General features: G+C 43.8%; 1 protein-coding gene across 4 annotated transcripts in view; it reads right to left on the bottom strand.

Moving 5' to 3' along the window:
• The window catches only part of PGCKA1 (PDCD10 and GCKIII kinases associated 1), a 73,754-nt gene that overhangs the window by 27,811 nt on the left and 19,765 nt on the right, over positions 1-26,178 (bottom strand). The window contains exon 1 of one of the 4 annotated variants that reach the window (XM_074991783.1): positions 1,547-1,599. The exons of 2 other annotated variants lie outside the window; for them this stretch is intronic. The gene's annotated coding sequence lies outside the window, so the exon portion shown is untranslated. Of the gene's footprint in view, positions 1-1,546; positions 1,600-26,178 lie in introns of those variants that run through there. One more of the 4 variants, XM_074991786.1, reaches the window with a different exon arrangement.

The raw sequence follows: 26,178 nt of genomic DNA, 5'->3' as shown, positions 1-26,178 counted from the left end.
CCTCAGAAAACATAGTGGTGTTCAAGACTTTCTGTGTAACAGAAGAGAACCTACAAAAGCTGATAGACATTCAAATGAAATCACAGGTCAGTGATACTCTTGTTCTTCATGGTATCATCCAGAAGTGATAACCAATCTTAGTTATGTTTAAAAAATGGAAGAAAGAGAATCCAGGGAACACAGACTGGTCAGCCTCATCTCACTTCCTAGAAAAATCAAGGGCAAGTCATGCCTGCACCAACCTAATTGCCTTCTATGAAGAGAGGACTGGCTCTGTGGATATGTGGAGGGCTGTGGATGTGAGATAACTTGACTTTAGCAAAGCCTGTGATATGGTCTCCCATAGTATTCTTGTCAGCAAGTTAAAGTAGTGTGGCTAGTATGAAGGGACTACAAGGTCACTAGACAGCTGGCTGGAGAGTCGGGCTCAATGAGTAGTGATCAACAGCTTGGCTGGTTGGCAGGTGGTATAAAAGGGAGTGCTGCAGGGGTTGGTCCTGGTACCGATCTTGTTCATCATCTTCATTTAATGATCAGGATGATGCGATGGATGCTCAGCAAGTTTGTGGATGAGATTACACTGGGGGAGAGGTAGGTAGGTTGGAGGGTTTGGATAGGATAAAGAGTGACCTAGACAAATTGGAGGATTGGGCCAAAAGAAATCTGATGAGGTTCAACAAGGACAAGTGCACAGTCCTTCACTTAGGACAGAAGAATCCCAAGTACCACTGCTGCAGAATGGGGACTGACTGGCTAAGGAGCTGTTCTGCAGAAAAGGACCTGGGGATTACAGAGGATGAGAAGCTGGATATGAGTCAACAATGTGCCCTTTTTGCTGAGAAGGCTAACGGCATACTGGGCTGCATTGGTAGGAACATTGCCAGAAGATGGAGGGAAGTGATTATTACTCTCTGGCACTGGTGAGGCCATGTCTGAAGTACTGTGCTCAGTTTTGCCCCTGCCCCCAAAGGATGTAAACAAATTGGAAAGTGTCCAGGAGAGGACAATAAAAATAGTTAGGAGTCTGGGACATGTGACTTAGGAGGAGAGACTGAGGGTATGATGGATTTGATCACAGTGGTCCCCTTGGGTTTGCCACCCAGTATGCTGGTCATGCCACGGAGCCCGCTACCATGTCCTGCTGGGCCAGAAGCTGTGGTCTCCCTCAACCAAGGCGCAGAGTTGGGGTAACAGCTCCCCAGCAGAGCAACACAGACACTGAGTTAGCTCAGCTCTGGGAGAGCTCAGCTGTAAGGCTGCTGACAACACAACTCTCAAAAGAGACCAAAATCCATTTTACTCCATATAAAAACACAGGGAAAACTTATCAGTTTGTCCTCTTTGTTAAGGAAACTGAGATGCATGCAATGGTTGTTTTCCCTTCTCCCCCAGTAACCATAATTTATGTTGGGCTTGATAATAAACAAAAATATTTTTTTAGATGTATGCAAGTGAAAACAGATAAAAGCAAGTTATTAAGCGAAATAAACCAAGTACACCAGCTAAGCCTAATACACTAAGAAATTTGATATATGCAAATTCTTACCCAGACAGTTGTTTTAATCATCTCTTTCATAAGCTCGGCAGCCTCCAGACTTGGGCCCAGTTCTTTCCGTGTTCAGTCATGGATATTTCTAGAAGGCATCTTGACTGCTAAGTCAGGGTGGCGGCAGGGGCGGGAGGGCAGATCTGCTGGCGTCTGGCCACTGCACCTATTGTTTATCTCCCCTTTATATCTCTCTTGCCTGAGGCCGGGATTTGTTGTGTTCAGTTCAAACTTTTCTCACCCTGAGTGGAAAAGTACCAGATCTAAAATGGGTTCCAGCCTCAGACGGCCTGACTACATGACTGTGTAGGAAAGACCACAGTCTGGGCTTATAGGAAAAAACAGTACCATTCACAGGTTGTAGGCTTGATCACCGAGCTCTAAAGTATAACTAATGGCTTTTACTAGAATACCTGGACTGATCAAACAGGTTCACACTTAATATTTCTAACTTCACATACAAGAAAGATAAAACTCAAGTGCACGTGTAATCTTACAGATTCAGCGGATTGCAATTTTTAAAATGATGTCACATGATGTACTTTGCATAAAGCATCTTTGAGTTATGCATACTGATAAAATAATCTTCATAAGGAATTGTGGACCCTGACAGAGAGAAGTGGGCTTATTTAGTCTGCAGTGGAGAAGTGTGCATGTGTGTGTGTGTGTGTGTGTGCACATGCAGCTGCGCCAGGGGAATTTGACTACAGCTTTTAGCTACCTAAGGAGGATTCCAAAGAGGATGGAATCAGGCTCTTCTCAGTGGTGGCAGATGACAAAACAAGGAGCCAGTGGTCTTGCAGTGGGGGAGGTCTGGGTTGGAGATTAGGAAAAACTATTCCACTAGGAGGGTGGCAAAGTGCTGGAATGGGTTGTATAGGGAGGTGGTGGAATCTCCATCCTTAGTGGGTTCTTATGGCCAGGCTTTACAAAGCCCTGACTGGGATGAGTTTGTTGGGGTTGGTACTGCTTTGAGCAGGCGGTTGGACTAAATGAGCTTCCCAGGTGTTTTCAAACCTGATTTTCTATTATTTAAACTTTAATATGTTGCCAAACATGATTTTAAATATTCCTTCCATCAATTCTGGAGCACACGCAGATAACTTACCATTTCAACTGTGCGGGTGAATCGTTTTCCCAAATCACAGTTACCTCCTGAAACTAAGTGTGCGTTCTCCATCTCTCAGTTGATAATCAGTGTCCGCCCCTTGGTGGCTTTGGGACACTTTCTCTGTATGTCCAGTCAGTAAGACTGCATTTACAAAATAAAAGCATATTTCCGTATCCTACTCCTGTGAACCATGCTACCCTTTTTGTATTGTTCTGAAGGACAGATAACCTCTGAGTGCCTCTAAATGTATTTAGGTGCTGCTGTGCACCTGTATGCCATAAGAGAAAACTACGTGCAATTTGACACATGGCCTATAAACTTACCATGTTTATGCAGACTGAATACACTTTTATAAGAATGAATGGAAACTAAAGAGTAGTTCTGGGTCCAGGCAGAAAGCAATTTTCACATTAAAAATTAACTTAGAAGTTTTAATAAAGTTAGGCTAATACTATGTCCCATCCATGGCTATTCCAAACACTTAGGATGTAGACACACGTAGGCTGCGTCTACACTTGCATTGCTCTTTCAAAAGGGGCATGCAAATGAGGGTAATTGAAAATGAAGTACAGATTTACATATCTGGCACCTAATTTGCATATTCTTTTGGAACAGTTTCTTTCAAAAGAAGAAGAGCAGTCTAGATGTGGCTCTTTTGAAAGTAAACTCCATTTCCAAAAGCACCCTTCTTCCCAATTTTTGTTATGAAGGGTGTTTGGAAAATGGGGTTTACTTTCAAAAGAGCTATATCTACACTGCTTTTCTTCTTTTGAAAGAATATGCAAATGAGGCACCAGATATGTAAATCTGCACCTTATCTGCATTTTCAATTTCCCTCATTTGCATGCCTCTTTCGAAAGAGCAAAGCTAGTCTAGACACAGCTCTATTGTGTTTTCCTTTTTCATTTAGTTCCAGAAAATACACTCTCTCAAAGGCACCTGGTTAAAATCTAAATGAAATACGATAAGCCTGCTTTGGCATAAATACTGAGTGCAGTTCTGTGCAGCAGAAGAAAGAACCTCGAATCAGTGATCAGTTGTTTCCATGTTTGCCTTCCTGGTTTGTTTTCTGCTGCTTATTAATTAGGTTGGTTTGTTCAGGTTTTTAAAAATTGTATGCGTGGTCAAATGCAAAGCATCCGTTGATCAAGTTCTTCTGCTTTCTCTGTTCAGGCTGTGCAACTGTTACTCCACCTTTGCTGTGCTCTTACGTGGTTTGGAATTTAGTCCCTTAGGAATTTATGTCCCATGCAGGGCTCTTGTGTTGTATAAGTGCATGAAGCCAACCAGTACTCTTCAGAAGAAGATAGGTTCTCTCATCCTAAGTCTGGGAGAGGAGGAGTGTTTTTGGTGAAACAAAACAACGTTGAACTCTGATGCCAGAGTATCGTATATTGGTATTTCAGATAAACAGGTGTAGGCAATATTGGATTTATATTGTTTGAACAAATGTATTGAATTTTAATACCCCAACTCATGATATAGGAACATGTGCAGTTATTAAATTTATTCTAATTGAATTTACAGGAAAGGGATTTTTAGTTTCCCGCGTGACTCTTTCCTCTTCTCTAACACCAGCCTTCATTTTGCCCCCATTTGTAGTCTTACTTCTTTGTGCACTAGCCTTCTCCTCTGCCATTTTTATTGTCTGAAACCATTTCTCTGTTTGTTCATCAGCTTTCCATCTCAATTCAAATTTCATCTGAAAATCTCTGATTGCCATGAGCTCTTGACCTTCCTGGTTTACCCACTTTGCTATCATTTATTTTATATGTATGGCATATCACGCTCCACTGTATTATGCAACATTGTGTAGAAAGCAGTTTGAGATGAATTTTGCATAAGATGGTTTTTAAAAGACCTTTTGCACATTGATGGCAAAACTCTTGTTGACTTTATGGAGAGTAGAATCAAATCCTCTAAAGCTATTTTGTAAAATGGTGAAAGGGAAAACTCTCATGGAACTACAGCTGAACTTGAAATCATACGTACTGTTCTCAGGAAAGCTCTGGGGGGTCCAGAAATAAGTTTTCAGTCCTAACATTGCATACCTCTTATAAAGATAACATAGCAGTAGGATTTAGTAAATACTTACATTGCTAAAGTAATTTTAACTTTGGGGGAAGAGAGATGATAATATGGTTTTTCTTTTTAAGATTTTGAGAAACAAATACTTCTTCAGTTTTTGACCAAATTAACAGATACCTTTTGTGAGACTGATTTTTTTCAAGTATTTCTACAAAACCTATTAATAAATTATTGAATTCTGCTGCTTTCCGGAGATGTTCCTTTTATAAAAATTCAGGCACAATAGAAAGTAGATAATTGAGGAACCAAGATGCAGTTTGTTAACCTGTGGGAGAAAAAGACACTATCTAGTATTTCTCATGGGTCCAGTTGTTGAAACGGGAGAGCTTTGCTTGATGATGCATCTGAGCAATCACCGTAAAGGTCCTGGCCATGTCCTGGGGATTAATGACAGGCTTGGCAAGAGAAGATGACTTGTTTCACGGTCGGAGGCTTACGAACCCAAGATAGTCATTAATCCCCAAGAAAAGTCTTGTGCTCTGGCTACTTTCTGTAGTTAGATGGCTTGTGCCTCCATCTGCCACATGTGTGGGTGTAAGTATCTGTTTTCCCTGATCTGGATATGCAGGGGAAGTCCTGCCCAGACTCACTCGAGGCAGTGAGAATGTAAGCAAACCCCAAACTAATGGGTTTCTACAGAATGGTGCCTTTTCAGTCTGGTGTGCCAGGGATTTTTGGAGAATCATTTCTACTTTTCTGCTAGCCAGTCAGGCAGCTTGAACTAGCTCTCTCCTCTCCAACCATCTTGTAATTCATTCTTAGCCAGGTAGGCCCTGTGCATTTGGGGGCCCAGCAGTTGCTGGTCCAGCTACCTTATGGGAGGATTACCTATGGCAGAGCATGGGTGGGGGGAGGGGCGCAAGGTGGTGGCAGCAGCAGCAGGGAGTCACCTGGCCTCACCCCCCTATACTCATGATGCAGTGTGAGCAGCAGCCTGCTGTGCTTTCCTGGCCCTCTGAGCCCCACTTCTCCATGGGCAGCTCGGAGCGGAGGCCACTTCCACTTCTCCGCAGTAGTGGGGGCTCAGAAGGCTAGGAGGGCACAGTGGGGCAGAGCAGGCAGCTGCTCGCACTACGTGGTGGTTGCAGGAGATGGAGAAGGCAACCTCCTGCTGCTGCTGCTGTCTGTGCCCTGCCCCTCATGAACCCCAGCCGGGGTGGTTGGGACGGGGGCTAGCAAGTGGGGGGAGCAGGAAAGGGGTGGGGCCTGTAGCGCATGGGGCACTAGGGAGGATTTGCCCTGGCCCCTGCCCCTTGGGATGTCCCTGATGGTGCATAGATGATCATTCCTTAACGTTCCATTTGGAAAAGGAGCTTTTCATTCTGTGGCTCTATGGGAATCGCTATTTTTCTGGCTATACCTTTTCCACCATGGCTGTGCTGGCCACCACCTGCTCCTCCCTGTGGAGTAGGTTGTGGGTATCTTGTGCTGTGGCTGCCCTGCTCCTAACAGGCTTTTGACTGCCTGGAGGGCAGATCTCAGTGGAATCAGTCAGGCCTGTAATTTATTAAATGGCATAAATGTGCAGCACTTTATAAAACACATTAAAGCCTGGTAGTTTTCCCAGGGTTGTGGCACCAACTGGTGAGTGGGATGAACCATTTCCATTTCCTTTTTGCCCTGAGTTATAGAGTACTTTATGGGAAATGAGTCTTCACAAACCCAGGATTAATTAAGCTTCAGGTTCCTGGGGATTTAACATCTGAGAAGACATCCTACTCTTATAGCATGGGTGTTAATCTGTAGTGTTTCAGTTCAGTCAGTACTTATACCTTCTGTATAGGTAATCCACTTCATTGAGAGGTGGTAGCTAAGTCAATAGAGGAATTCTTCTAGGCAGACCTATTACTGTGGGTTAGGGCTGTACAGCTGTATCTCTGTAAGATTTGGATGTTTTACATCTCTCAGTTAAGATTCCAAAGCCTCTAACCAGCTGTCCTTAAAGTAGTTATGGAAAAGTTCTACATATCTTTATTTGACCACATATAGCTATAGAATATTTATATATTCTATATATATATATATATATATTTATCTGTGGAGCTATAGAATATCTACATTATTTTCTTGTATTGTACAATTCGTCAGCTCTTGAGAGCACATGGGATTTTGATTCTCTTGTGTAAAAAAAAAAAAAAAGAATTTTTATCAACATCTCAAAAAGTGTTTTATTTTTCTCCACAATGGCCAGTAGTAATCAAACTGGGGGTGATTTTTGTCCTTTTAGTATAGTGCCATAGAATAGACCTTTTATTAGGCTGTCATTGAGATTCTAATGCATTAATTATATTAAATGGATATTGCTCTTTCAGAACACGTTTGATTTCTTGGTGTTTGCAAGAGGCACATGTCATGCAATTAAATAAAATTAAATTGGTGTAGTAGGAGTGCAAGTGTCATTAACAGATTTCCTTCCTATTGCACTAGCGTCATTAAAGCTGGTGAAGGGCTTTGGAGCAGAACCGACTGCTGCTGATTTCTAATTTTAAACAGTTTACTGACAACATGAGCAAAACAACTGCTGGGGAGAAATGTCTCATGAGATAGGACTTCATCCTGCAAGTTGCTTAGTTAGCACCTTCTTTGATATACTGAGCACCCCGAAGCTCCCATGGACTTCTGCAGGAGTTAAGGGTGCTCAACCCTTCACATTACCAAGCCTGAAAATTAATCTGCCCTTGGCCATGTCTACACTAGCCCCAAACTTCGAAAAGACCATGTAAATGGCCATTTCGAAGTTTACTAATGAAGGGATGAAATACATATTCAGCTCCGCATTAGCATGCGGACGGCCGCGGCACTTTGAAATTGACACGGCTCGCCCTGACGGGGCTCCTTTTCGAAAGGACCCCACCTACTTTGAAGTGCCCTTATTCCTATGAGCAATTTCGAAGTGCCGCGGCCGCCTGCATGCTGATGAGGCGCTGACTATGTAAACTTCGAAATGGCCATTTACATGACCATTTCGAAGTTTGGGGATAGTGTAGACACGGCCCTTATGTTTAAAAAAAAAAGGGTAAACCAAACTCACAGGAGATAACAAAACACCACCCTGAGCCTGTCGGTGCCAAATCCCAAAAGTCAGATCTGTTTTCACTTTTGAAGCTGGATATGAGACTGAATTTAATTAATGGGTTTGATCCTACCCTCCCCACACCTCTCACAGATCCTATAAACATACGAATGTTGTGCTTTACTCATGAAAGCTTGGCAGAATCATTGTGCAAGATACAGCTGAATGCCTCAAGCAGATGGCAAGCCAGCGATTGCAATAAATCCCTTGTCCTTTGAACACACAAATTGTTTCCACAAGGCATCAACAGCAGCAGCAAGTACACGGTAGACAGCTAATGTCATGTTCTTGGTTCCACCCGAGTTTTGCTCAAAAAAATAGAATTAACGATGGCTGTTATGGAATATTATGTATGAAAACTAAAGTTAAAAATTGGTCTTATGAAGAATTTCATTACATGTTAAATCCATGTATCCCAAAATATTTGGGTTAGGTTATCTGTCATATTGTGGAAAAGTCTCCTAATTTCTTTTAGAACAAGCAGAAAGATATCCCACCAAAGCATTGGAATTTCTTTGGGCATATTTCTTGTGGTTACTATGTTTTTAGGTATTTTAAGTATAGGAAACAGAAAGGGTCAGACTATATCAGTCCCAAGTCTGTTCCACTGTTCTGTTAGTGCCCTGCAACAAAGGCTTCAGAGGAAAGGCCAAAGTATCCTTCAGCTGACATATATGAGATCCGCTTCCCTGAAAGTTTTCTACCTTTTCATCAGTACTTTAAAGATCGGCATAAACCCTGAGACATGAAGGTTTATATTCCTTCTGAAACTTATTTTTGCCATCTTTATTATTAGTATTCTGGAAATTCGTGTTGTTCATCCATGTATCCAATCTCCCCTTAAATCTGTGGGCTCTTGCCTTCAACTGTACGTTGTGGCAGCCAGGTTTGTGAGCTAATTGTGTGTTGTAAGAGTTTCCTTTTGTCAGTTGTTCTTTTTCCATTTCATTGTATGTCCCTTTGCTCTTGTATAATTTTTGAGATTGGATGACTACACTTTCTGCAGATTTTATTATTTTGTATCCTTTCACCATATTACTTATGAGCACTTAATTTTTGAGCAAAGACACTTTGTAAATAAAAATGTACTATTTTCATGATCAGAAATACAGGTTGCACCTCCTAAAACCGACACTCTCTGGTCTGGTCTGCTCCTGGTTCAGAGAGCTGGGGAAGGGAGAGCAGTCCCATGGGGAGCTAGTGAGGCAGGGCTGGAGCCAGCATCCCCCGAAAGCCCCAGGCAGGGGACTGGGGCTGAAGTGCAGGTGTCACCTAGCAGCCCCCCATGGGGCTGGAGCACTGGGGCTGAGGTCGGGGGCACCAGCTGCAATGGCGAGCCATGGCCGAGGAGCTGAGGCCAGGGGTTCAGTGGGAGGAGTCAGGGCTAGGGGCATTAACCTCCCCTGGTCCAGCAAAATCCCTTGTTTGAGACCACTGAGGTCCCGAGTAATCTGGACTAGGTGCAACCTGTACCTCCTTCAGAGGCTCTGACAAAATCTTTTCCACCGTTGGGCTAGTCTTGGCTAGTGCACATGTCTTTGAATGTAAGCTTCTTGGGGCAGGGACTGTCTTTTACCTGTAAGTATGACCTCATGGATAACAATGGTGCTGTATCCAAATATATTTTTGGTATCTGCTACCAATGTAAAAACAACTCAGCAGTTTAAAGACATAGAAATGATGTTGGGAAATACAATCCCAGTCTCTTCTCAGTTCTTCGCTCATCACTTGACCCTGCTGACAAGGGTGCCAGTTTTGATGGTGGTAGGGTTGTTTTGTTTTTTTTTTAATTTTTTTTATTACATTCTAATAATACTAAACAGATCTCTGCTGAATTTGATTTGTTTGGAGAGGAAGGTTGGTTTGTGGTTTGGGTGCCGGATGTTGATTTGGAGAACTGAGTTCAAGACTTAGTTCAGCAACAAACCCTCCTGTGCAATTTTGCGGTAAATAAATTATTTAAACGTGCATACAATGACTGGGCTACTCCTCTGTTTAATGATAGCTTGTGTGCATTGTTGAAATTTTGTGCTGTCTCACTCCCTTTCTGTAAATGGGGAATAACGCTTCCCTATTACTTCGAACTGTGAGTCTAATACATTCAGTAATGGTTGTGTGAGGGGCTCAGATATCAGCAGTGGGACATATGGATAAATAATTAGGGGCTGTACCTGTGCAAACCACACATTTCAGTCTAAGAAACCTCTCCATTTTCCAACACTTTCGAAAGGAAACCTGGATCTTTTCACATGTGGTACAAATAAGAACTTTGGTAACACCTTATGGACCAGGGTACCCCTTCGTTGCTAAATTTAAGCCTTTGGACACATTTGTAACTGTAAACTTAAATACTGACAGTGTTTCTTCATGTGAAAGTTCATGAAGAAATGCCACCAAAGCCCTGGCTAGCTTGATCGCTCCTCGTCGTGGGAGAACTTTTTTTCAGTAAATCCCAATATAAGCATTTTGATACCTCTCCTGTATTTAACAGCTTGAAAACAAAAGACTCTGCTACTAGCTTTTATTCTAAAGCACCGAGAGTCATTTTACCCTTTAAACCCTTAGTGTAGCTCTCTCAAATGCACGCATCCCAGCACCTGCGGTGATTCTGCAGAGGAAATGGATTTTCCTGTCCAGTCCTCTCCGTAACTTAGCAGGTGAAACCGCATTCCAGTGGGTGAAATCTCAACATGGGGCAATTGCTCTGGCTTGACTTTGAAGAAAACAGCTATAAGCTCTGCTTGGGATGGCGTGTGGGGGGATTGTTGTTGCTGGGGATGGTGCTAATTGTCATTTTGTAACAGACTGAGGGCAGAGCATTCATTGCTGTCCACCCTGTCCCTGCTTGTGTCCTCCATCTGTCGCATCATGTCAACCATTTAAGGCAGTGAGCTGTTTGGGAGAAATAATGTGTGTTTGAACAGAGCTTAGCACAATGGGTCTCTAGTCCCTGTCTTGGGCTTCTAGATTCTACCTCAAAGCAGATGATAATGACCAGCAGATGAGCTATGTACAGAGAAATATTATGTTTGGGCTCATGTGGTTCCCTTGACTTCTTCCATTGGAGAGCCAGACTGCCTTCCTTCCCATCACAGAACTGATGGGGTTCCACTCTCGGAACCCATGGAATTCACCAAGACCCTGTAGGTCTGCCTACTGGCTCTGTCTTCCCTAGACCATTAGGCTCATGAGTCCTCCAGCAGAAGTGCTTCCAAGGACTCATTTTTCAGTGCCCTTGAGCTTTCCCTGAAAAGTTTCCAAACAGCAGAGAGGAAATTAAAGTACATTACAGCTGGGAAGGCAAGACATAATTTATCTTTGGAAGTCCCCAGGGCTTCAGCAGAGTATAAACATGCATTCTCCTCCATTTCCCCAACAGCTTGGCATCTTCTCCTGCCCAATGAAGCTCCATGGAGGGGCTTGTATGTAGTCAAGGGAGGATGAGTGGTATTTCCCTCTCATTCGCTCCTGTTAGGCTGAGATGCCCTGTATCTTAGCTCCTCTCCCACCCTTCACCCTGGGTCATAGCTTGGGAGATGTAAAGACTGCAGACTGATTCCTTATTAAAAAACAAACAAACCCAGAGTAGATAATTTCCAAAGGGAAAGTACTAGATCCGGTGACCCCCTCATTTGGAAGATGAGAGATTGAGACAAAAGGAACAGGCTTAACAGGTATGGTCCAGACACTGCACCCTGCAAGCATAAAGTGCCTACGATAGTGTGATATTATGAGAGATAATTAGGTGAATGTGACAGATCTGATGCATATTTGGAAAAGTTATCATTATGTACACTAACGTATAAGGTATTGCAATAAGCTCAAAAATCAGCTCCCTATTTGTGCAGCGCTTAGCACAGCAGGCTCCCAGTTTCATCAGGACTGTTTGGCAGTACTGCAGAAGCTCCTCCTAATATAGTTGTGGTTTAGGACCCAGCTAGGCGTATAGCTGCATCTTTAAGCGCCTACATACCTTTAAGATGCTGGTATCTAGTTCTCACTGAGCCTGGTTTAGGCCCTGTTGAAAAATCCTAGATTTGCTCTTAGAATGCACATATTTTCATGTCAGACCAAAACTTATGGAGATGCAGCATCTACAGATTGTTGAGTGATGATAAAACGGGAACTAAAAATGAACAGTGACAATAAACACCACCTCTCTCATAGTAGCACAGGCCCTGTACAGTAAACCCTCAAAATATGTGGCTTCAGGTTGCGCATAACTCACTTTAACGTGAGTTAAGCACAACCTGAAGCTGCTCTGCGGCTGTTGGGCAGCTAGGCGGGCTAAGAGCCCCTTCTCCCTGCTTTCACCCCAGCGAGGCTGCTGTCCGGCTGACAGCCATGCAGCTGGGGGAAGGCAGGGAGAAACATCCAGGAAACTGACCAGCCCTAGAGGGCTGGTCAGTTTCTGGGTCCTGCAAGCACTGGGGAGCTGGGAATCAAATAGTAGCCTGGTTCCTGGCTCCCCACCCTGACTTGCATAAAAATTTGAGATACACGGGATAACTGCATAACTCGGGGTTTTACTGTATGCACAAGCAGAATGGGGCTTTTCCCCCAAGCACGTTAGTTCAATTGAAATGGTGTAACTTGACTGAATCTTTCTTTCCTAGTTCCCTCATCCCTAACACCCATGGGCTACGTCTACACGTGAAGCCTACATCGAAATAGGCTATTTCGATGAGTAACGTCTACACGTCCTCCAGGGCTGGCAACGTCGATGTTCAACTTCGACGTTGCGTGGCACCACATCGAAATAGGCGCTGCGAGGGAACGTCTACATGCCAAAGTAGCACACATCGAAATAAGGGTGCCAGGCACAGCTGCAGACAGGGTCACAGGGCAGACTCAACAGCAAGCCGCTCCCTTAAAGGGCCCCTCCCAGACACAGTTGCACTAAACAACACAAAATACACAGAGCTGACAACTGGTTGCAGACCCTGTGCCTGCAGCATGGATCCCCAGCTGCCGCAGCAGCAGCCAGAAGCCCTGGGCTAAGGGCTGCTGCCCACGGTGACCATAGAGCCCCGCAGGGGCTCGAGAGAGAGCGTCTCTCAACCCCTCAGCTAATGGTCGCCATGGCGGACCCCGCTATTTCGAAGTTGCGGGACTCGCAACGACTACACGGTCCCTACTTCGACGTTGAACGTCAAAGTAGGGTGCTATTCCTATCCCCTCATGGGGTTAGCGACTTCGACGTCTCGCCACCTAACGTCGAAGTTAACTTTGAAATAGCGCCCAGCGCGTGTAGCCATGACGGGCGCTATTTCGAAGTTAGTGCCGCTACTTCGAAGTAGCATGCACGTGTAGACATGGCTATGTAGTTACAGTTTTACATCTTTAAGATCACTTGAATTGTAAAGTGGGATGCAGGGCCATCTCGAGGGCGGGGCCTGGGACTCCTTCCCCCCAAACTGCAGGCCCCGCCCCTTCCCCACCTACTTCCTTACTTTCTCCTCAACCAATCGGGCTGAGGATTACCTGGGGCAGGGAGCAGCAGCAGCAGGGCTGCTCCCAACCCCTCACTCATCACGTGGGCCCAACAGATGGAAGCTTGCTCCACTCCACCGTGCTGTGCCCTCCTGGCTAGCTGAGGCCCACTTGTCTGTGTGTGGAAGGAAGTGGAGGGCATGGTGCAGCAGAGCAAAGAAAGCTGCTGCTGGCACGGTGTGGTGTGAGTTGGGGGGGGAGCGGGGGGAGCCACAGTAGCACAGCTGGGGCAGCTGCCACAGAGCCCCCAAAATTGCAGGATCTGGGGCAGTGGCCTTGGTTCATCCTGTAGATGGGACAGCTCTTGTGCGCTGTCTCGGCTCCCGCCCGAATAACTAAAACCCTGTTAAAGGGATTAAACAGTGTCCGCAGAGGTGCGTGTGTTCCTTCAAGTTAAACTCACCAAAAAAAGCACTTTTTTGGCTTGCATGGACAGGGCCTTACTTTTTACAGAGTAAACATTGGTGCAGCTGGAAGTGAATTCTGCTGTGTCTGTTTATGTACTTTGTATATGTTGGCTCTTATTGTAGAAAGCAGAGACCACACATCCATTCCTTTTTCTTTCCTTCATTGCCTTTGTGCTGACTGCTTAGTGGCATGTTAAACAAACCCAAAGCCTAGCTGGGCATCTGTAAACTCACTCAGCTGCACCACATTCCATACTCAGTGCAACTGGTTATGCCTTTAAAACAGATTTTGTCTGGAAATTGAAATCAGTACTGGCCACTGTGTTGGCAGCATCTGTTTCCCTTATGTAATTTGTCTAAAAACTGTCTGAAAATACATTGATGACAGATATTTAGGTAAGATTATCATGTGATGAGCTGTTGAGAAATTTAAACCAGTCTCATACTCAAAATCAGGCAGATAATGACTTTTCCCTGCATCCTTGTCTTTGATTGTATTTGCTTAATCCTGTGAGACTGAAGGTGATTAAGTATCCATTTGAGTCTGAGGGCTTGTCTGCGTACAAAAAGTCATTCAGTCCAAAAACCAGAGCCATCATAAATCAGTTGTAAGCCACCTATAAACCAATGAGGAATATTCATGCACAAAGTAGCACCAGCTTAACTAAATCAGCGCAACATGACATCTTTAGTTAAGCTGGTGCAAATGTGTGTAGATCAGGCCACAGAGTCAGGGGAAGGGTGGATCTTTCCATTCACAGCTTTGGAGACAAGCTCCCCAAAAACAGCAGAGCCACTGACATACCCGTTGTTAACACAGGGAGGAGAAGAACAAATGTTCTAGAGCTGCAAGTGTTGTCTGTGAGCAGATTCCTGCACCATCACAGAGCTCCATTGATTTCTAAACTAGGTTCAATGGGGACAGATATTCTTATCAATAAACTAGGCAAATACAACATAGATGGGGCTACTATGAGGTGGGTGCAAAACTGGCTCGATAACCGTACTCAGAGAGTAGTTATTAATTGTTCTCAATCCTTCTGGAAAGGTATAACAAGTGGGGTTCTGCAGGGGTCTGTACTGGGACCAGGTCGGTTCAATATCTTCATCAACAATTTATATATTGGCATAGACAGTACACTTGTTAAGTTTGCAAATGATACCAAGCTCGGAGGGGTGAAACTGCTTTGGAGGATAGGGTCAAAATTCAAAATGATCTGGACAGATTGAAGAAATGGTGTGAAGTAAACAGGATGAAGTTTAATAAAGACAAATGCAAAGTGCTCCACTTAGGAAGGAACAATCAGTTTCACACATACAGAATGGGGAGAGACTGTCTAGGAAGGAGTATGGCAGAAAGGGATCTAGGGGTTATAAGTTAAATATGAGTCAACAGTGTGATGCTATTGCAAAAAAAGCGAGCGTGATTCTAGGATGCATTAACAGGTGTGTTGTGAACAAGACACGGGAAGTCATTCTTCCGCTCTACTCTGCGCTGGTTAGGCCTCAGTTGGACTATTGTGTCCGGATCTGGGCACCGCATATCAAGAAAGATGTGGAGAAATTGGAAAGGGTCCAGAAAAGAGCAACAAGAATAATCAAACGTCTAGAGTACATGACCTATGAAGAAAGGCTGAAAGAATTGGGGTTGTTTAGCTTGGAAAAAAGAAGATTAAGAGGGGACATGATAGCGGTTTTCAAGTATCTAAAAAGGGTGTCATAAGGAGGAGGCAGAAAACTTGTTGTTCTTGGCCTCTGAGGACAGAACAAGAAGAAATGGGCTTAAACTGCAGCAAGGGAGGTTTAGGTTGGACATTAGGAAAAAATTCTTAACTGTCAGGGTGGTCAAACAGTGGACTAAATTGCCTGGGGAGGTTGTGGAATCTCCATCGCTGGAGATATTTAAGAACAGGTTAGATAAATGTCTGTCAGGGATGGTCTAGACAGTACTTGGTCCTGCCATTGGGGCAGGGGGCTGGACTCAATGACTTCTCAAGTTCCCTTCCAGTCCTAGCATTCTATGATTCTATGGGGGCAGGCATACCCTGGAACCTGTGGACTGGTCTGAATGCAGAAGTTTAACCACTGCAGTTAAGTCACTTAAGTTAAATCAGTACAATTCAGTTTTGAGTGACTAATTTAGTTTTAGGGCTTTTTTCAAAAACCGTGAAGCGAAGGGAGCAATTTGTTTTTTCCTTTTCAGGTTTAGTGTAGCTAAGCTAAATGGGTGCAATGAGCTCGTGTAGTTCAGTGCTTCTCAACCAGGAGTACGTGTACCCTTGGGGTGCACGAGATCTTCCAGGGGTACGTCAACTCATCTAGAGATATGTCTAGTTTTACAACAGGCGACATAAAAACACTAGTGAAGTCAGTACAATCTAAAAGTTCATTCCGACAATTACTTGTTTCTATTGCTTCAGATGCCTAACGCTGCAATGTACATACAATATTTCTCTTCTAATTCATGTATTCAATAATAAGATGGTAGAAGGTCAGCAAGTTTTCAGTAGTAGTCTTCTGTGGTATTTTTGCATGCGTTTGTAAGCAGTTTTTAAGGGAGGTGTAATCTGGTGGTATGGAAAACAAATCTGACTCCTAATCTGGTAAGACTGAATGGCACTCGTTTCAAGACGTAAGATTACTTTAGGACTATGTTTCTCAACCAGTCATATGTGTACTCTTAGGGATACATGAGACAAGTCTAGGAGTACTTATAATTTTTTTTTAAAAAAAGGGGTACTTTATTTAAAAAAAAAAGTGGGTGGGGGAGAGCTTCAGAAGCACTCATGTAGACAATGCTGGGAATGTAAGTTTTGATTCTTCTCTGGATTCCTGAAGGGCCTCCAGGATGTCTCCCACGATGTATATTATAAGTGCTAACATCTTCATTGAAGGAGCTGGTGAGTTCAGCATTTATATAAAAGGCTTCCCTTCTTTAAAATGTATGTTAGTCATTGAAGTTAAATGGGTGATAAAATAGTTTTAAATGCTCTGCTTAAAAAAAAAAGCCCCTTCCTTCCAGTGTCTAAACCTTCAGTCTTGTGATTTCATCCTTTTACTAGTTCTTCAGTTATCAGTGGTGAGAGAGAAGCTGAATTTCTCAAGTAAAACTCAAACAAGAGAAAAAATATGCAGAAAATGGAAATCTCTTTATAGAACATGAAACTTTAAAAAAAGAACTGTTTTTTCTTTGCAGGTCAGCTTCAGTTCAGTATTGCAATAATCTACAGGGCCTTGTGTGAGATGGGAAGAATTTTACCCCAAATGACTGGATTCTCCTAGGTGATTGCAGTTGAGGAGTCCAGTATTAGCTCCTCATCCTTCAGTGATATGATGGTGGTAGGGGTGCCTGGGGTGGGGTTTTGAGACTCTGCAGGCATAGGAGTCTTGTCTAGCTGATCCTAAATAACAGGCAATCCTGTGGCACCTAGAGACTAACAAATTTATTTGGATGTGAGCTTCCATGGGCACAACCCATTTCCTCATCTGAGGAAGTTCTAGATTTCCTGACTCCAGCACCCAGTGACTCGGGGTAGAAATTCTCCAATAATACTCAAACTAAAGAGAAACACATAAGCTATATATGTTTAAAGGGTGCTGTGTTCTCATAGTGCTGAGCAGAGAATGGCAATTGTGTTTTGTGGAGGATTTTGTGATTTCAGAATTGGTTTTGCGCTGGTATGGAATGAAAGCTGAAGTTTTTGAAATTCTCAGTCAAGTGGAGTTACTGTTCTCCACTGGGAACCTGTGGAAATTTGCATTGTGGGCTGTCACAGAACAGGGCCTCCTAGAAGCCTGGGGTACCCCAAATCAGAGAGAACCTGCTTGGTAGCCTGCTGAGGGGCATGGGAGCAGGGACTCTAGGGTCTCTGGGTGCCAGAGAGCTAGAAGACCAAAAATCTGGGCTTCTAAGGCCTCAGCTCCCTGTCAGTGCATCAAGTGGGTGGCAGATAGGCAGGTTTCTAAGGGAAGTTCATCAAAGTAGATCCAGTGTTGTGGAACATCAGTGTTGATTAGCTGACAACTATTTACCGTGTTTCGTCACAAATTTTCTGACCAGCTCTCTTTTTTTAAGTGCCCCTAACAGTATGGCCAGCCAGGTTCTACTCAACACCCTTGAGTCCTCTCGTGAAGGTGGGGAGGGAGGAATGGGTCTGATGATACAGAAAGCATTAGAAAGGGGAATGAACCTTGTGCTCACAGTGAATGAGCATCCCTGCCAGCGTGTGAGACACAAAGCCAGCTGTGAGGTTGAGAAATGGGTGTGTGTTATGCTTATATTTCTATAATTCCTCTGTAATAAAACTTCCCAAAACCATAAATGACATTTTATGAGGCAGGCTTAACTATTGGATCTCCACATATTCCTTCTTTTTATCAGACAGATCTTAAAAGTGCTGTTAACTACATTGCTTTCCAAAACCAGCATCTGATGAAGTGAGTCTCACGAAAGTGAAGTGCTCACGAAAGCTCATGCTCAGAACTTTTCTGTTAGTCTATACGGTGCCACAGGACCCTTCGTTGCTGTTACAGATCCAGACTAACATGGCTACCCCCCGATACATTGCTTTGTGTGCCTTCCTTCTGTATATATGTTGAAACCATTTGAATCTGTTGAAACTGTTATCTGGTTCTGCAACATCCTGGATGTATGTGCTATTCATAACTCACAGAGAGGTAGCCGTGTTAGTTTGTAGCTTTTCAAAACAAAAAATCTGTCTTGTAACACTTTAAAGAGGAACAAAAATTTACTATTGAAACAAAAAAGCAGCCAAGTAGCACTTTAAAGACTAATAAAATAATTTATTAGGTGAGCTTTTGATGAGCTTTCGTGGGGCAGACCCACTATTTCCAGATCCGAAGAAGCGGGTCTGTTCCACAAAAGCTCATCACCTAAGAAATTATTTTGTTAGTCTTTAAAGTGATACAGGACTGCTTTTTTGTTTTGTACCATTACTGTGCCACTCTGAGGAGTACAGACTTTGAACAGGGTTGAATGAGTGCCTGGAGCCAGGTGACATTCAGAGGTTTTGACTGAAAGGCCAGAGAAAGCATCAGATGCATTATACCTCTTCTATATATTTCTGAACCAGATTCACCAAACTACTAGCTCATTGACCGTTAGGTGCAGTCCAAACAGCAGATGACTTTTGCAAAGCAAAATCATCATTTACTTTGTAACTCCTGCCTGGTTTGCAATTACCTTAAACCCCAGCTTTTGTTACAGACTGCTGCAGAAGAGAATGAAAGTCATTTATATAGAACCCTGCACCTGCTCTGTTTACAGATCAACACAAAGTACTGTTAGTAATTGCAAACTATTCTGAAAGGTCATGGGTTTTTTATTTGTCCATCACCTTAGGTGATTCACCAGTGCTCACAGTGAATCATGTTAGGAGAAGGTTTTGTAGAACTTGGAAGAGTAGGTCAGAAAAAGGGCAGGAACATAGGAAAAGGCTAGCTGATCAGAGTGGGAGACAGACAATACTGAGGCAGTTACTTATGTGGGTTGGACAAAGTGAAGATGGTGAGGAGGAAGGATGATTTTGTGGGTAAAGCACTAGCCTGGGATGCAAGAGATTGGGACTGAATTCCTTGCTCTGCCCCAGAATTCCTTTGTGATCACTTGCCAGTCACTTCATTACTCTGTCTCCATTCTAATCCCCCACCTTTGCCTGTCTCATCTGTTTGGACCATAAGCTTTCTGGGGAACAGAATGTTTCTTACTATATGTCATGTCTATGGCGCCCAGTGAGTCCCTGAGCTCAGTTGGGGCCTATAGATGTTAATATAGAACAACTACAAATCCGTGAGGAAAAACTGTAAATTTAAAGATAATTGTGGTGCCCTTGACAAACCCAATTGAATGAGAACAGCCAGCCCTGTCCAAAGGGAAAAAAATCCCAAATCCCAGCCCCCAAAAGTGAGTTTCTTCTTTTCCTTTTGGGAGGTGGGGCTGGAAGGCACTGAGCCCTCAGACAATAAGTACCCCGATAAATAAATCGGTGAATTACATAAAAGCCATCAGTCTCAGGCATTTCTCAGGAATGCCCGCAAAAGGGCTTCATTGCAATCCATTACACTCTTCGCTTCCATTCTGTGACATTCAATCCTTATTCTAAACAAAAGGGACACGTAACACAGGTCAAAGAAAACCCTAGCACAGACCTTTGTCCACAGGTCTTTGAAAAAGCCCCATGAATGGAAATCTTGGTTTTTGCCTGGGTTGTAGGAGTTACTTTTTCTTGAAATAGCAATTGAGCGTTGCTTTCTGGAAGAAAACTGATGGTTTCAAAGGAGCTTTCTTGAATGGGCTTTTTCAAGCATTGTGGTGCTATGTCCCAGGTGTGATTTGTGATCTGCAGACCTAGATGATAGAATGCTCACAGGTATATTTTGTCCTTGCCTTCCGTGGGTGAAGAGCAGCAAACAAAATATGCATTTGCAGGAAGTTGGCAAGGGAGGGGAGGGATGTTAGTTCTACAACAAGCTCATTCCCTACACCTTTTTCTCAAGCCACTCTGGGTTCTTGCTCCCTGTGCCAGCTGGGAGAGGATTTTTGTGTCATTGTTTCCTTCTAAACTATGTGGGAGTTTTTGGCATCAACAAAAGCTGCCGTTGGCAGCATAAGATGCATTTCACCTCCCCCTTGAGTATTCCCCATAGGTGTGGATGCGGAAAGACCCAATCCAAACAAAGCACAAGTTCTAGAGGGCACCAGGGGGATGGATAGCTCCGTGGTTTGATCGTGGCCCTGCTAAACCCAGGGTTGCAAGATCAATCCTTGAGGCAGCTGTTTAGAGATCTGGGGTAATAGTCGTTTTGTTTTGTTTTGTTTTTTTAAAAAAAAGAAAAAAGGAAAAGGATGGTGCTTGGTTCTGCCAAGAGGGCAGGGGACTGGACTTGATAACCTCCCAAGGTCCCTTCTAGTTCTATAAGATGTGTGTGTATCTCACAAGCTCACATGGATTGTGTGAATTAAAATAAAAATGGTCTCTTATGAAATCTTGGTGAGTTAGGTTTGAGTTTTGTTTTAACTGCAGAGGTGAGTTGTTAAATTGTCCAAATGCTCTTTTGCATGTGCGCTCAAAGAAAGGAGTAATACCATGTGCGGAGAGAGATAAAACAAAGAATTGCCTTTGCCAGAAAGATCTGTTTTACTGAACAAAGAATTCTCGGTATGATTAACTTTATTTCATGCGGAGGGTAGAACGTATAAATCTAGGCTCCTTCATGGCACATAACAATACCAGCCCTGTAGCAGGGGGAGCATACCACAGCTGGATTATCTGCAGTAAACCTGCTTCAGAGAAGTTCAGCAAGGTTTGCTAACAAATACTTATTTACTGCCACCTTCAGAAGTGCTGCAAATCAGGCTCTCAGATAAGCTTGTGTGAGTTTGAGGGTCTCATATCTGGTGCTGGTCCTGTGAAACCCAGTTTGTTTGTTGCAAATTTAGCACCAACAATAGGGTGAGTTGAGCTAAGTGTCATGCGGTTTCTAGAATTAACAATCTATGGACTCCAAAATCCTGAGGTGGCCTTTAAGAGACTTAACAGGATTTTTTTTTGGGGGGGGGGGGGGCGGGGGGGAGAAATTCCTAGCTCTTCCAAGAGTAAATAGGGTCTAGGTCAAAAATGAGTTTGTTATTTCAAAGGACACTTAGGTAGATAATGAAGAAGACATTTGTATGAACGACAACCTGGAAAATCTTTTGGATGGGTTGTAAACAACAATCACATCTTGTAGCTGGAATGTAAACAGAAGAAAAAGTTCCTGGAATATGTTTAGAAATGCCTAGAATTTGTATGAAGACAGAGTTACATCTCTAGTTTGCTAATGCTGGTCTTAATAGTTCCTGCAAAGAGACATAATATTAACCCTCCTCCCTCTGTCCACCCTACACATGTATTGTTAACTTCCTGCTCAAGCCAGAAAAGAACTATGCTTGACAGGCTTAAAGGAGAAAGCATCATAATTTGGTGACTTCTCTTCTCCCACCCCAATGGTGCCTAGAATGTTTGAGAAAAGGCTGTGCACAGGGTATCATCTATGGCAGGGATTCTCAACCTATGGGTCACCATTATATTTTCTAAGGGTCACCATCTGGGCCACTCCAAGCCTTATGTGTCTCTTTAAGGAGCCATTTGCAGCTGCTGTTGCTCACTCCTCTGGCTCCCAGGCCCTGCTCGGCTGTGCTGAGATGGAACTCAATTTAATTGGTTTAACGGATGGCAGGAGTGATCTGGCTGTTAAACCAATTAAATTGAGTCCCATTCAGCACAGCAGGGCAGGGAACTGCCTGCACTGCAGGTGGGGTAAGGGAGTAGGAGGGCTGTGTGGAGCCATGTGGAGAGGGTGGTGGCCCTGCAAGGAACCAGCAGGGGCAGCAGTGGTGCTCGTGTGTGTGTAGGTAGGGGGGTGTTTTGGGGCTGTGAGGGGTTTAAGCCTGGGGGTGGGGGTGGGGAATCAAGATGTACAAGATAAATTTACCCAAAGGGAGAACCTTCTCCCCTCCCTCCCCCAGTTTGAATTGCCTTGGGTCACAAAGTCTTTCTGAATTGTCAAAATGGGTTGCTGTCTGGGAAAGGTTGGGAACCACTGGTCTGTGGACTGTGGGCCTGAGAAGGAAATGGATAACCGTCTGGGCTGGGAGAAGTAGTCAAAAAAGACCTTTACACAATGGGAAGATATTTGGTGCAAATGAGCTGCCTTCTGATTTTACACAACACTCAAATCCAGCATAGTTTAGCAAAATCCAAGCTCAGACTCTCCCCACAGCCCTAGCTAACCATCCTCTTTCTGGGGACTAGAAATCAGAATGGAAGGTGTCCTATTTTAACAAAAATATGTATTCCATTTTATTATCCTTGTTGGCATTTTCTAGGATTACAAAGAAGAAGTCTGATTAAGTAGCACAAAACTTGTTCAAGTCTGTGTTGGGACTTGGTCATGAACAATGTTAGAGTAGAGGATATTATTTCCTGTTTGGATTCCTCAGTAAGATTCCTTCCTTTACTGAAATATTAGGCTTGGAATGGATGGTGAGGAGGGTACAGTTTATTGTTTAAGGAGTAGTGTGGCAGTGTTGACATTGTCTACACTTGTAGATTGGCGCTGTGGGGATCAATTCCCTGGCGGTTGGTTTAGCAGGTATAGTGAAAACATGCTAAATTGACCACTAATTGTGTGCTCGTCAACTCTGGTGGGGGCCCTGTGGTTGGGACTTTGGCCCTGCGGCAGGGACTCCATGAAAGCCTTGACCCCGTGCTTGGACAGTGGCTCTGTGGCAGGGGCGCCGGCTCCATGCCACAATGAGGGTTCTAACCCCAGCCCCATGTTCCCACCCCCCTGCATGCTGCATGGGGGAGGAGGGGCAGGGCTGGAGCCCTGCCATGTGTCTCTCCAAACTGGCTCATGTGCCAAGAGTGGCCGATCCTCGCTTTATCACGTTGGAGTTCTGCGCTGTTGGAATTTGATACTACTTGTATTTTAATCAATAGAAGGACTTCAGTGGAAGTTGGAGCAAATCCTCAATACTGAGGGTATTTTGCAAGCTCTGTGAGGAACTGCATATGTTCTCATTGGCCTGAGCCCATATGTTCACCTCTGAGGGCATTTCATTAGGATCAAATCATCAAAATGAAAACGTAGATCATTGTTAATTGATATGATACATATAGATCTCTTCTTGCTGTTATTTTGCCTTTCTAGTAATTTTGTGTTAGTATCTTTATGTGGCCAGATAGCAAGGTCTCATAAGAAAAGACTTGGCTTTTGAATGTGTTAGGTATTCAAAAATCCCCACTCAGTTTCCCTATGTTTTGTCCTTTTAAAAATCCAAACTCGCTAATAGATGAAAGGGATCAAGTTCTGTAGAATCTGAGATGATGTGTATCCTATTGTGCTATAGTATACACCTTACGTGAAGATTCTTTCATTTGCCATCATTTTACAACCACTCCACTAGTGTATTTGACCCATCTGGGTTTTTTCTCATATAGCATTTGAATGACTGCAAAGAGCATAGGGTACTTTAATTGGCATTGCTTTATAGAGTCTCTGAATTTTCCCAATTGATTTTTTTAAAGTAATCTCCCTGAAAGACATCTCCTGGTGAGGAGAGGGCTGAGAGAACGCTTGGTCACAATGACTTACGAATAAGAATAAAGGGTCTTTCTGTTGCAGTGACAGCAATTATTTCTCAAGCCCAGGGCAAATTCATAGTGTTGATCATAGCACTGAAAGCCATCCCCATGTGGCTCCAGTATTGTAATTATGGGATGGCAGCGAAACACAGTGACATTTCCATTGTGCCATTGAACTGTAATGTGCTTGATTTCTTATCTTAATTATATTTACAGCCTTTTTAGTTTTACACTGCAAGAATGCTTACAAGCTGTAGTAGAGCATTTGTTCCTTTAAGACACTCAATCTTTGGAACTGAGCCAACCGTTTATTTTCCAGAGAAGAATAGGCTCTATTCACCAAAGTTACCAGCCAGAATTTCACAGTTAAGTCTGACATGCGGGACTGTTTATATAGTGAAGTAGCTCATGATGCTACACACTGGGAACTACACTTGAATCTCTTCAACCCATCACCTCTGGGAAACAGGGTGTGCCAGATTAAAGTTTGGGGTAGGCCATGGAGGGCACTGCAGGGTCTGGGTGGGAAGGGGATGGCTGTGGGATGCTGCACCCTGCTCTTGGGGGCATGTGTAGCTCCATGTCCCCTGCTGCTCCCAGGCATTGCTCCCTGCTACTGTGGGAGTGGCAGGGAAAAAACTCAGGGCTCTGCACTACCCTTCCCCCAGCTAGGGGAGGTGGCAGGGAGGAAAAGTTGCTTCCTTCCTTCGCGGAGTACAGAGTTTTTAAGTGTATTACGTGGGCATTTCTAGCAGAACTTCTCCTTTGTAAGACATATTTTGGCTGTAAAATTGGGCCTCAGGTAGCTCTTTGGCATAGCAAATCCCACCTGTGTAGAAGAAAGGGCTGTTGATTGGCAAAGTCTATTTTTTTTCATGATGAAAAATCAGCTGGAATTTAAAAGTGGTTCTGTGAAGGCCGGGAGGCCTAGAGGGAAGAGCACTGGCCTGGGATTCAGAAGCCCTGAGTTCTAGTCCTGGCTGTACGAGTGCTCTGCAGGGTGAACACAAGCCAGTCACTTTACCTCACTGCACCTTGGTTTTCCCATCTGTAAAAGGGCAATAATGATACTCCCATATAAATCACTTTGAGATCCACTAAGGAAAAATCCTGTGTAAGTGCTAGGCATTATTATTAAACTCTTAGGCCCTGTTTCCATTAGATAAATTTCCACCAGTCTACCTTTGGGGTCATAGTGATGCCAGTGTAAACCCCCAAAAGCAGACATTCTGCTTTCATGATGAATCCTGGTCAAGTGCAACCTGAGGTGACGTCTCGCTGACATTAAGAAGATGCAAAACAAAGTTTACATTGATATAATTTAATTAAATAAATTACCAGAATAGCATTATCCTATTAAAGGGCTTTGTCATGCTGTCCTTGCACTAGCCATTGACTTCAGTGGAAGGTTTGCTTACTCCCTGCACTGAGGGCAATATGTCTTTCCATTATTAAAGGGTTCACAATCTAAAGGTCTTGAGACAATCCTACCACTCTTTCTGGTAGCAGGAGTAGACAAGAAACTTCTCCTTCAACCCTCCATATGCCTGCTTCATCTGGACTTCACCATAGTAGTGTAGGAGTATGGCCCTACCAAATTCATGGTCCATTTTCATCAGTTTCATGGTCATAGGATTTAAAAAATCCTAATTTTCCCTATTACAGCTACTACAGTATGAAATTTCAGGGGTGTTGTAATTGTCAGGGTCCTGACCCACAAAGGCGTGGTGGTGGTGGTGGTGGTGGTAGCAAGATTATTGTGAGGGGTTGTGATACTGCCACCCTTACTTCTGGTGGTGGCACTGCCTTCAGCGCTGTGCAGCTGGAGCGCAGAGGCTGTTGGCCAGGAGCCCTGTTCTGAAGGCGGAGCTGCCATTTGCAGCAGTGCAGAAGGGAGTCATGGTATGGTGTTTTCATTCTTACTTCTGCTTCATTGCTGGGTGCCCAGTCAACAGCTGCTGCTCTCCAATTGCCCAGCTCTGAAGGTATCACAGAAATAAGCGTAGTAATACCACAACCTCTGCTGCAACTCCCTTTTGAGACGTGCTGGTCTCCCTGGCAAAATCTGTGTGGTTTAGGGTGAGTGCAAAAGACCAGATTTCACAGGGCAAGGCCAGATTTCTTGGCATGTTATGCATTTTCATGGTAAGGTGTTTGGTGGGGACTTATGTATGAGTGTTCTCACGGTAGATTTACTACAGTGGGCTCTACATATGAAGACTACATAAAACGAGTGCAGGATGAAGGTGCCCCGTTAATTAGCAGAATTTCCTGTGTGGGGAGCCAGATCCAAAGCTCACTGAAAACAGAGA

Source organism: Carettochelys insculpta, chromosome 4 (assembly GCF_033958435.1).
Source record: "Carettochelys insculpta isolate YL-2023 chromosome 4, ASM3395843v1, whole genome shotgun sequence".
Taxonomy (NCBI): Eukaryota; Metazoa; Chordata; order Testudines; family Carettochelyidae; genus Carettochelys; species Carettochelys insculpta.
The sequence above is the reverse complement of the archived record's forward strand: the minus strand, read 5'-3'. Positions and strand labels throughout refer to the sequence as shown.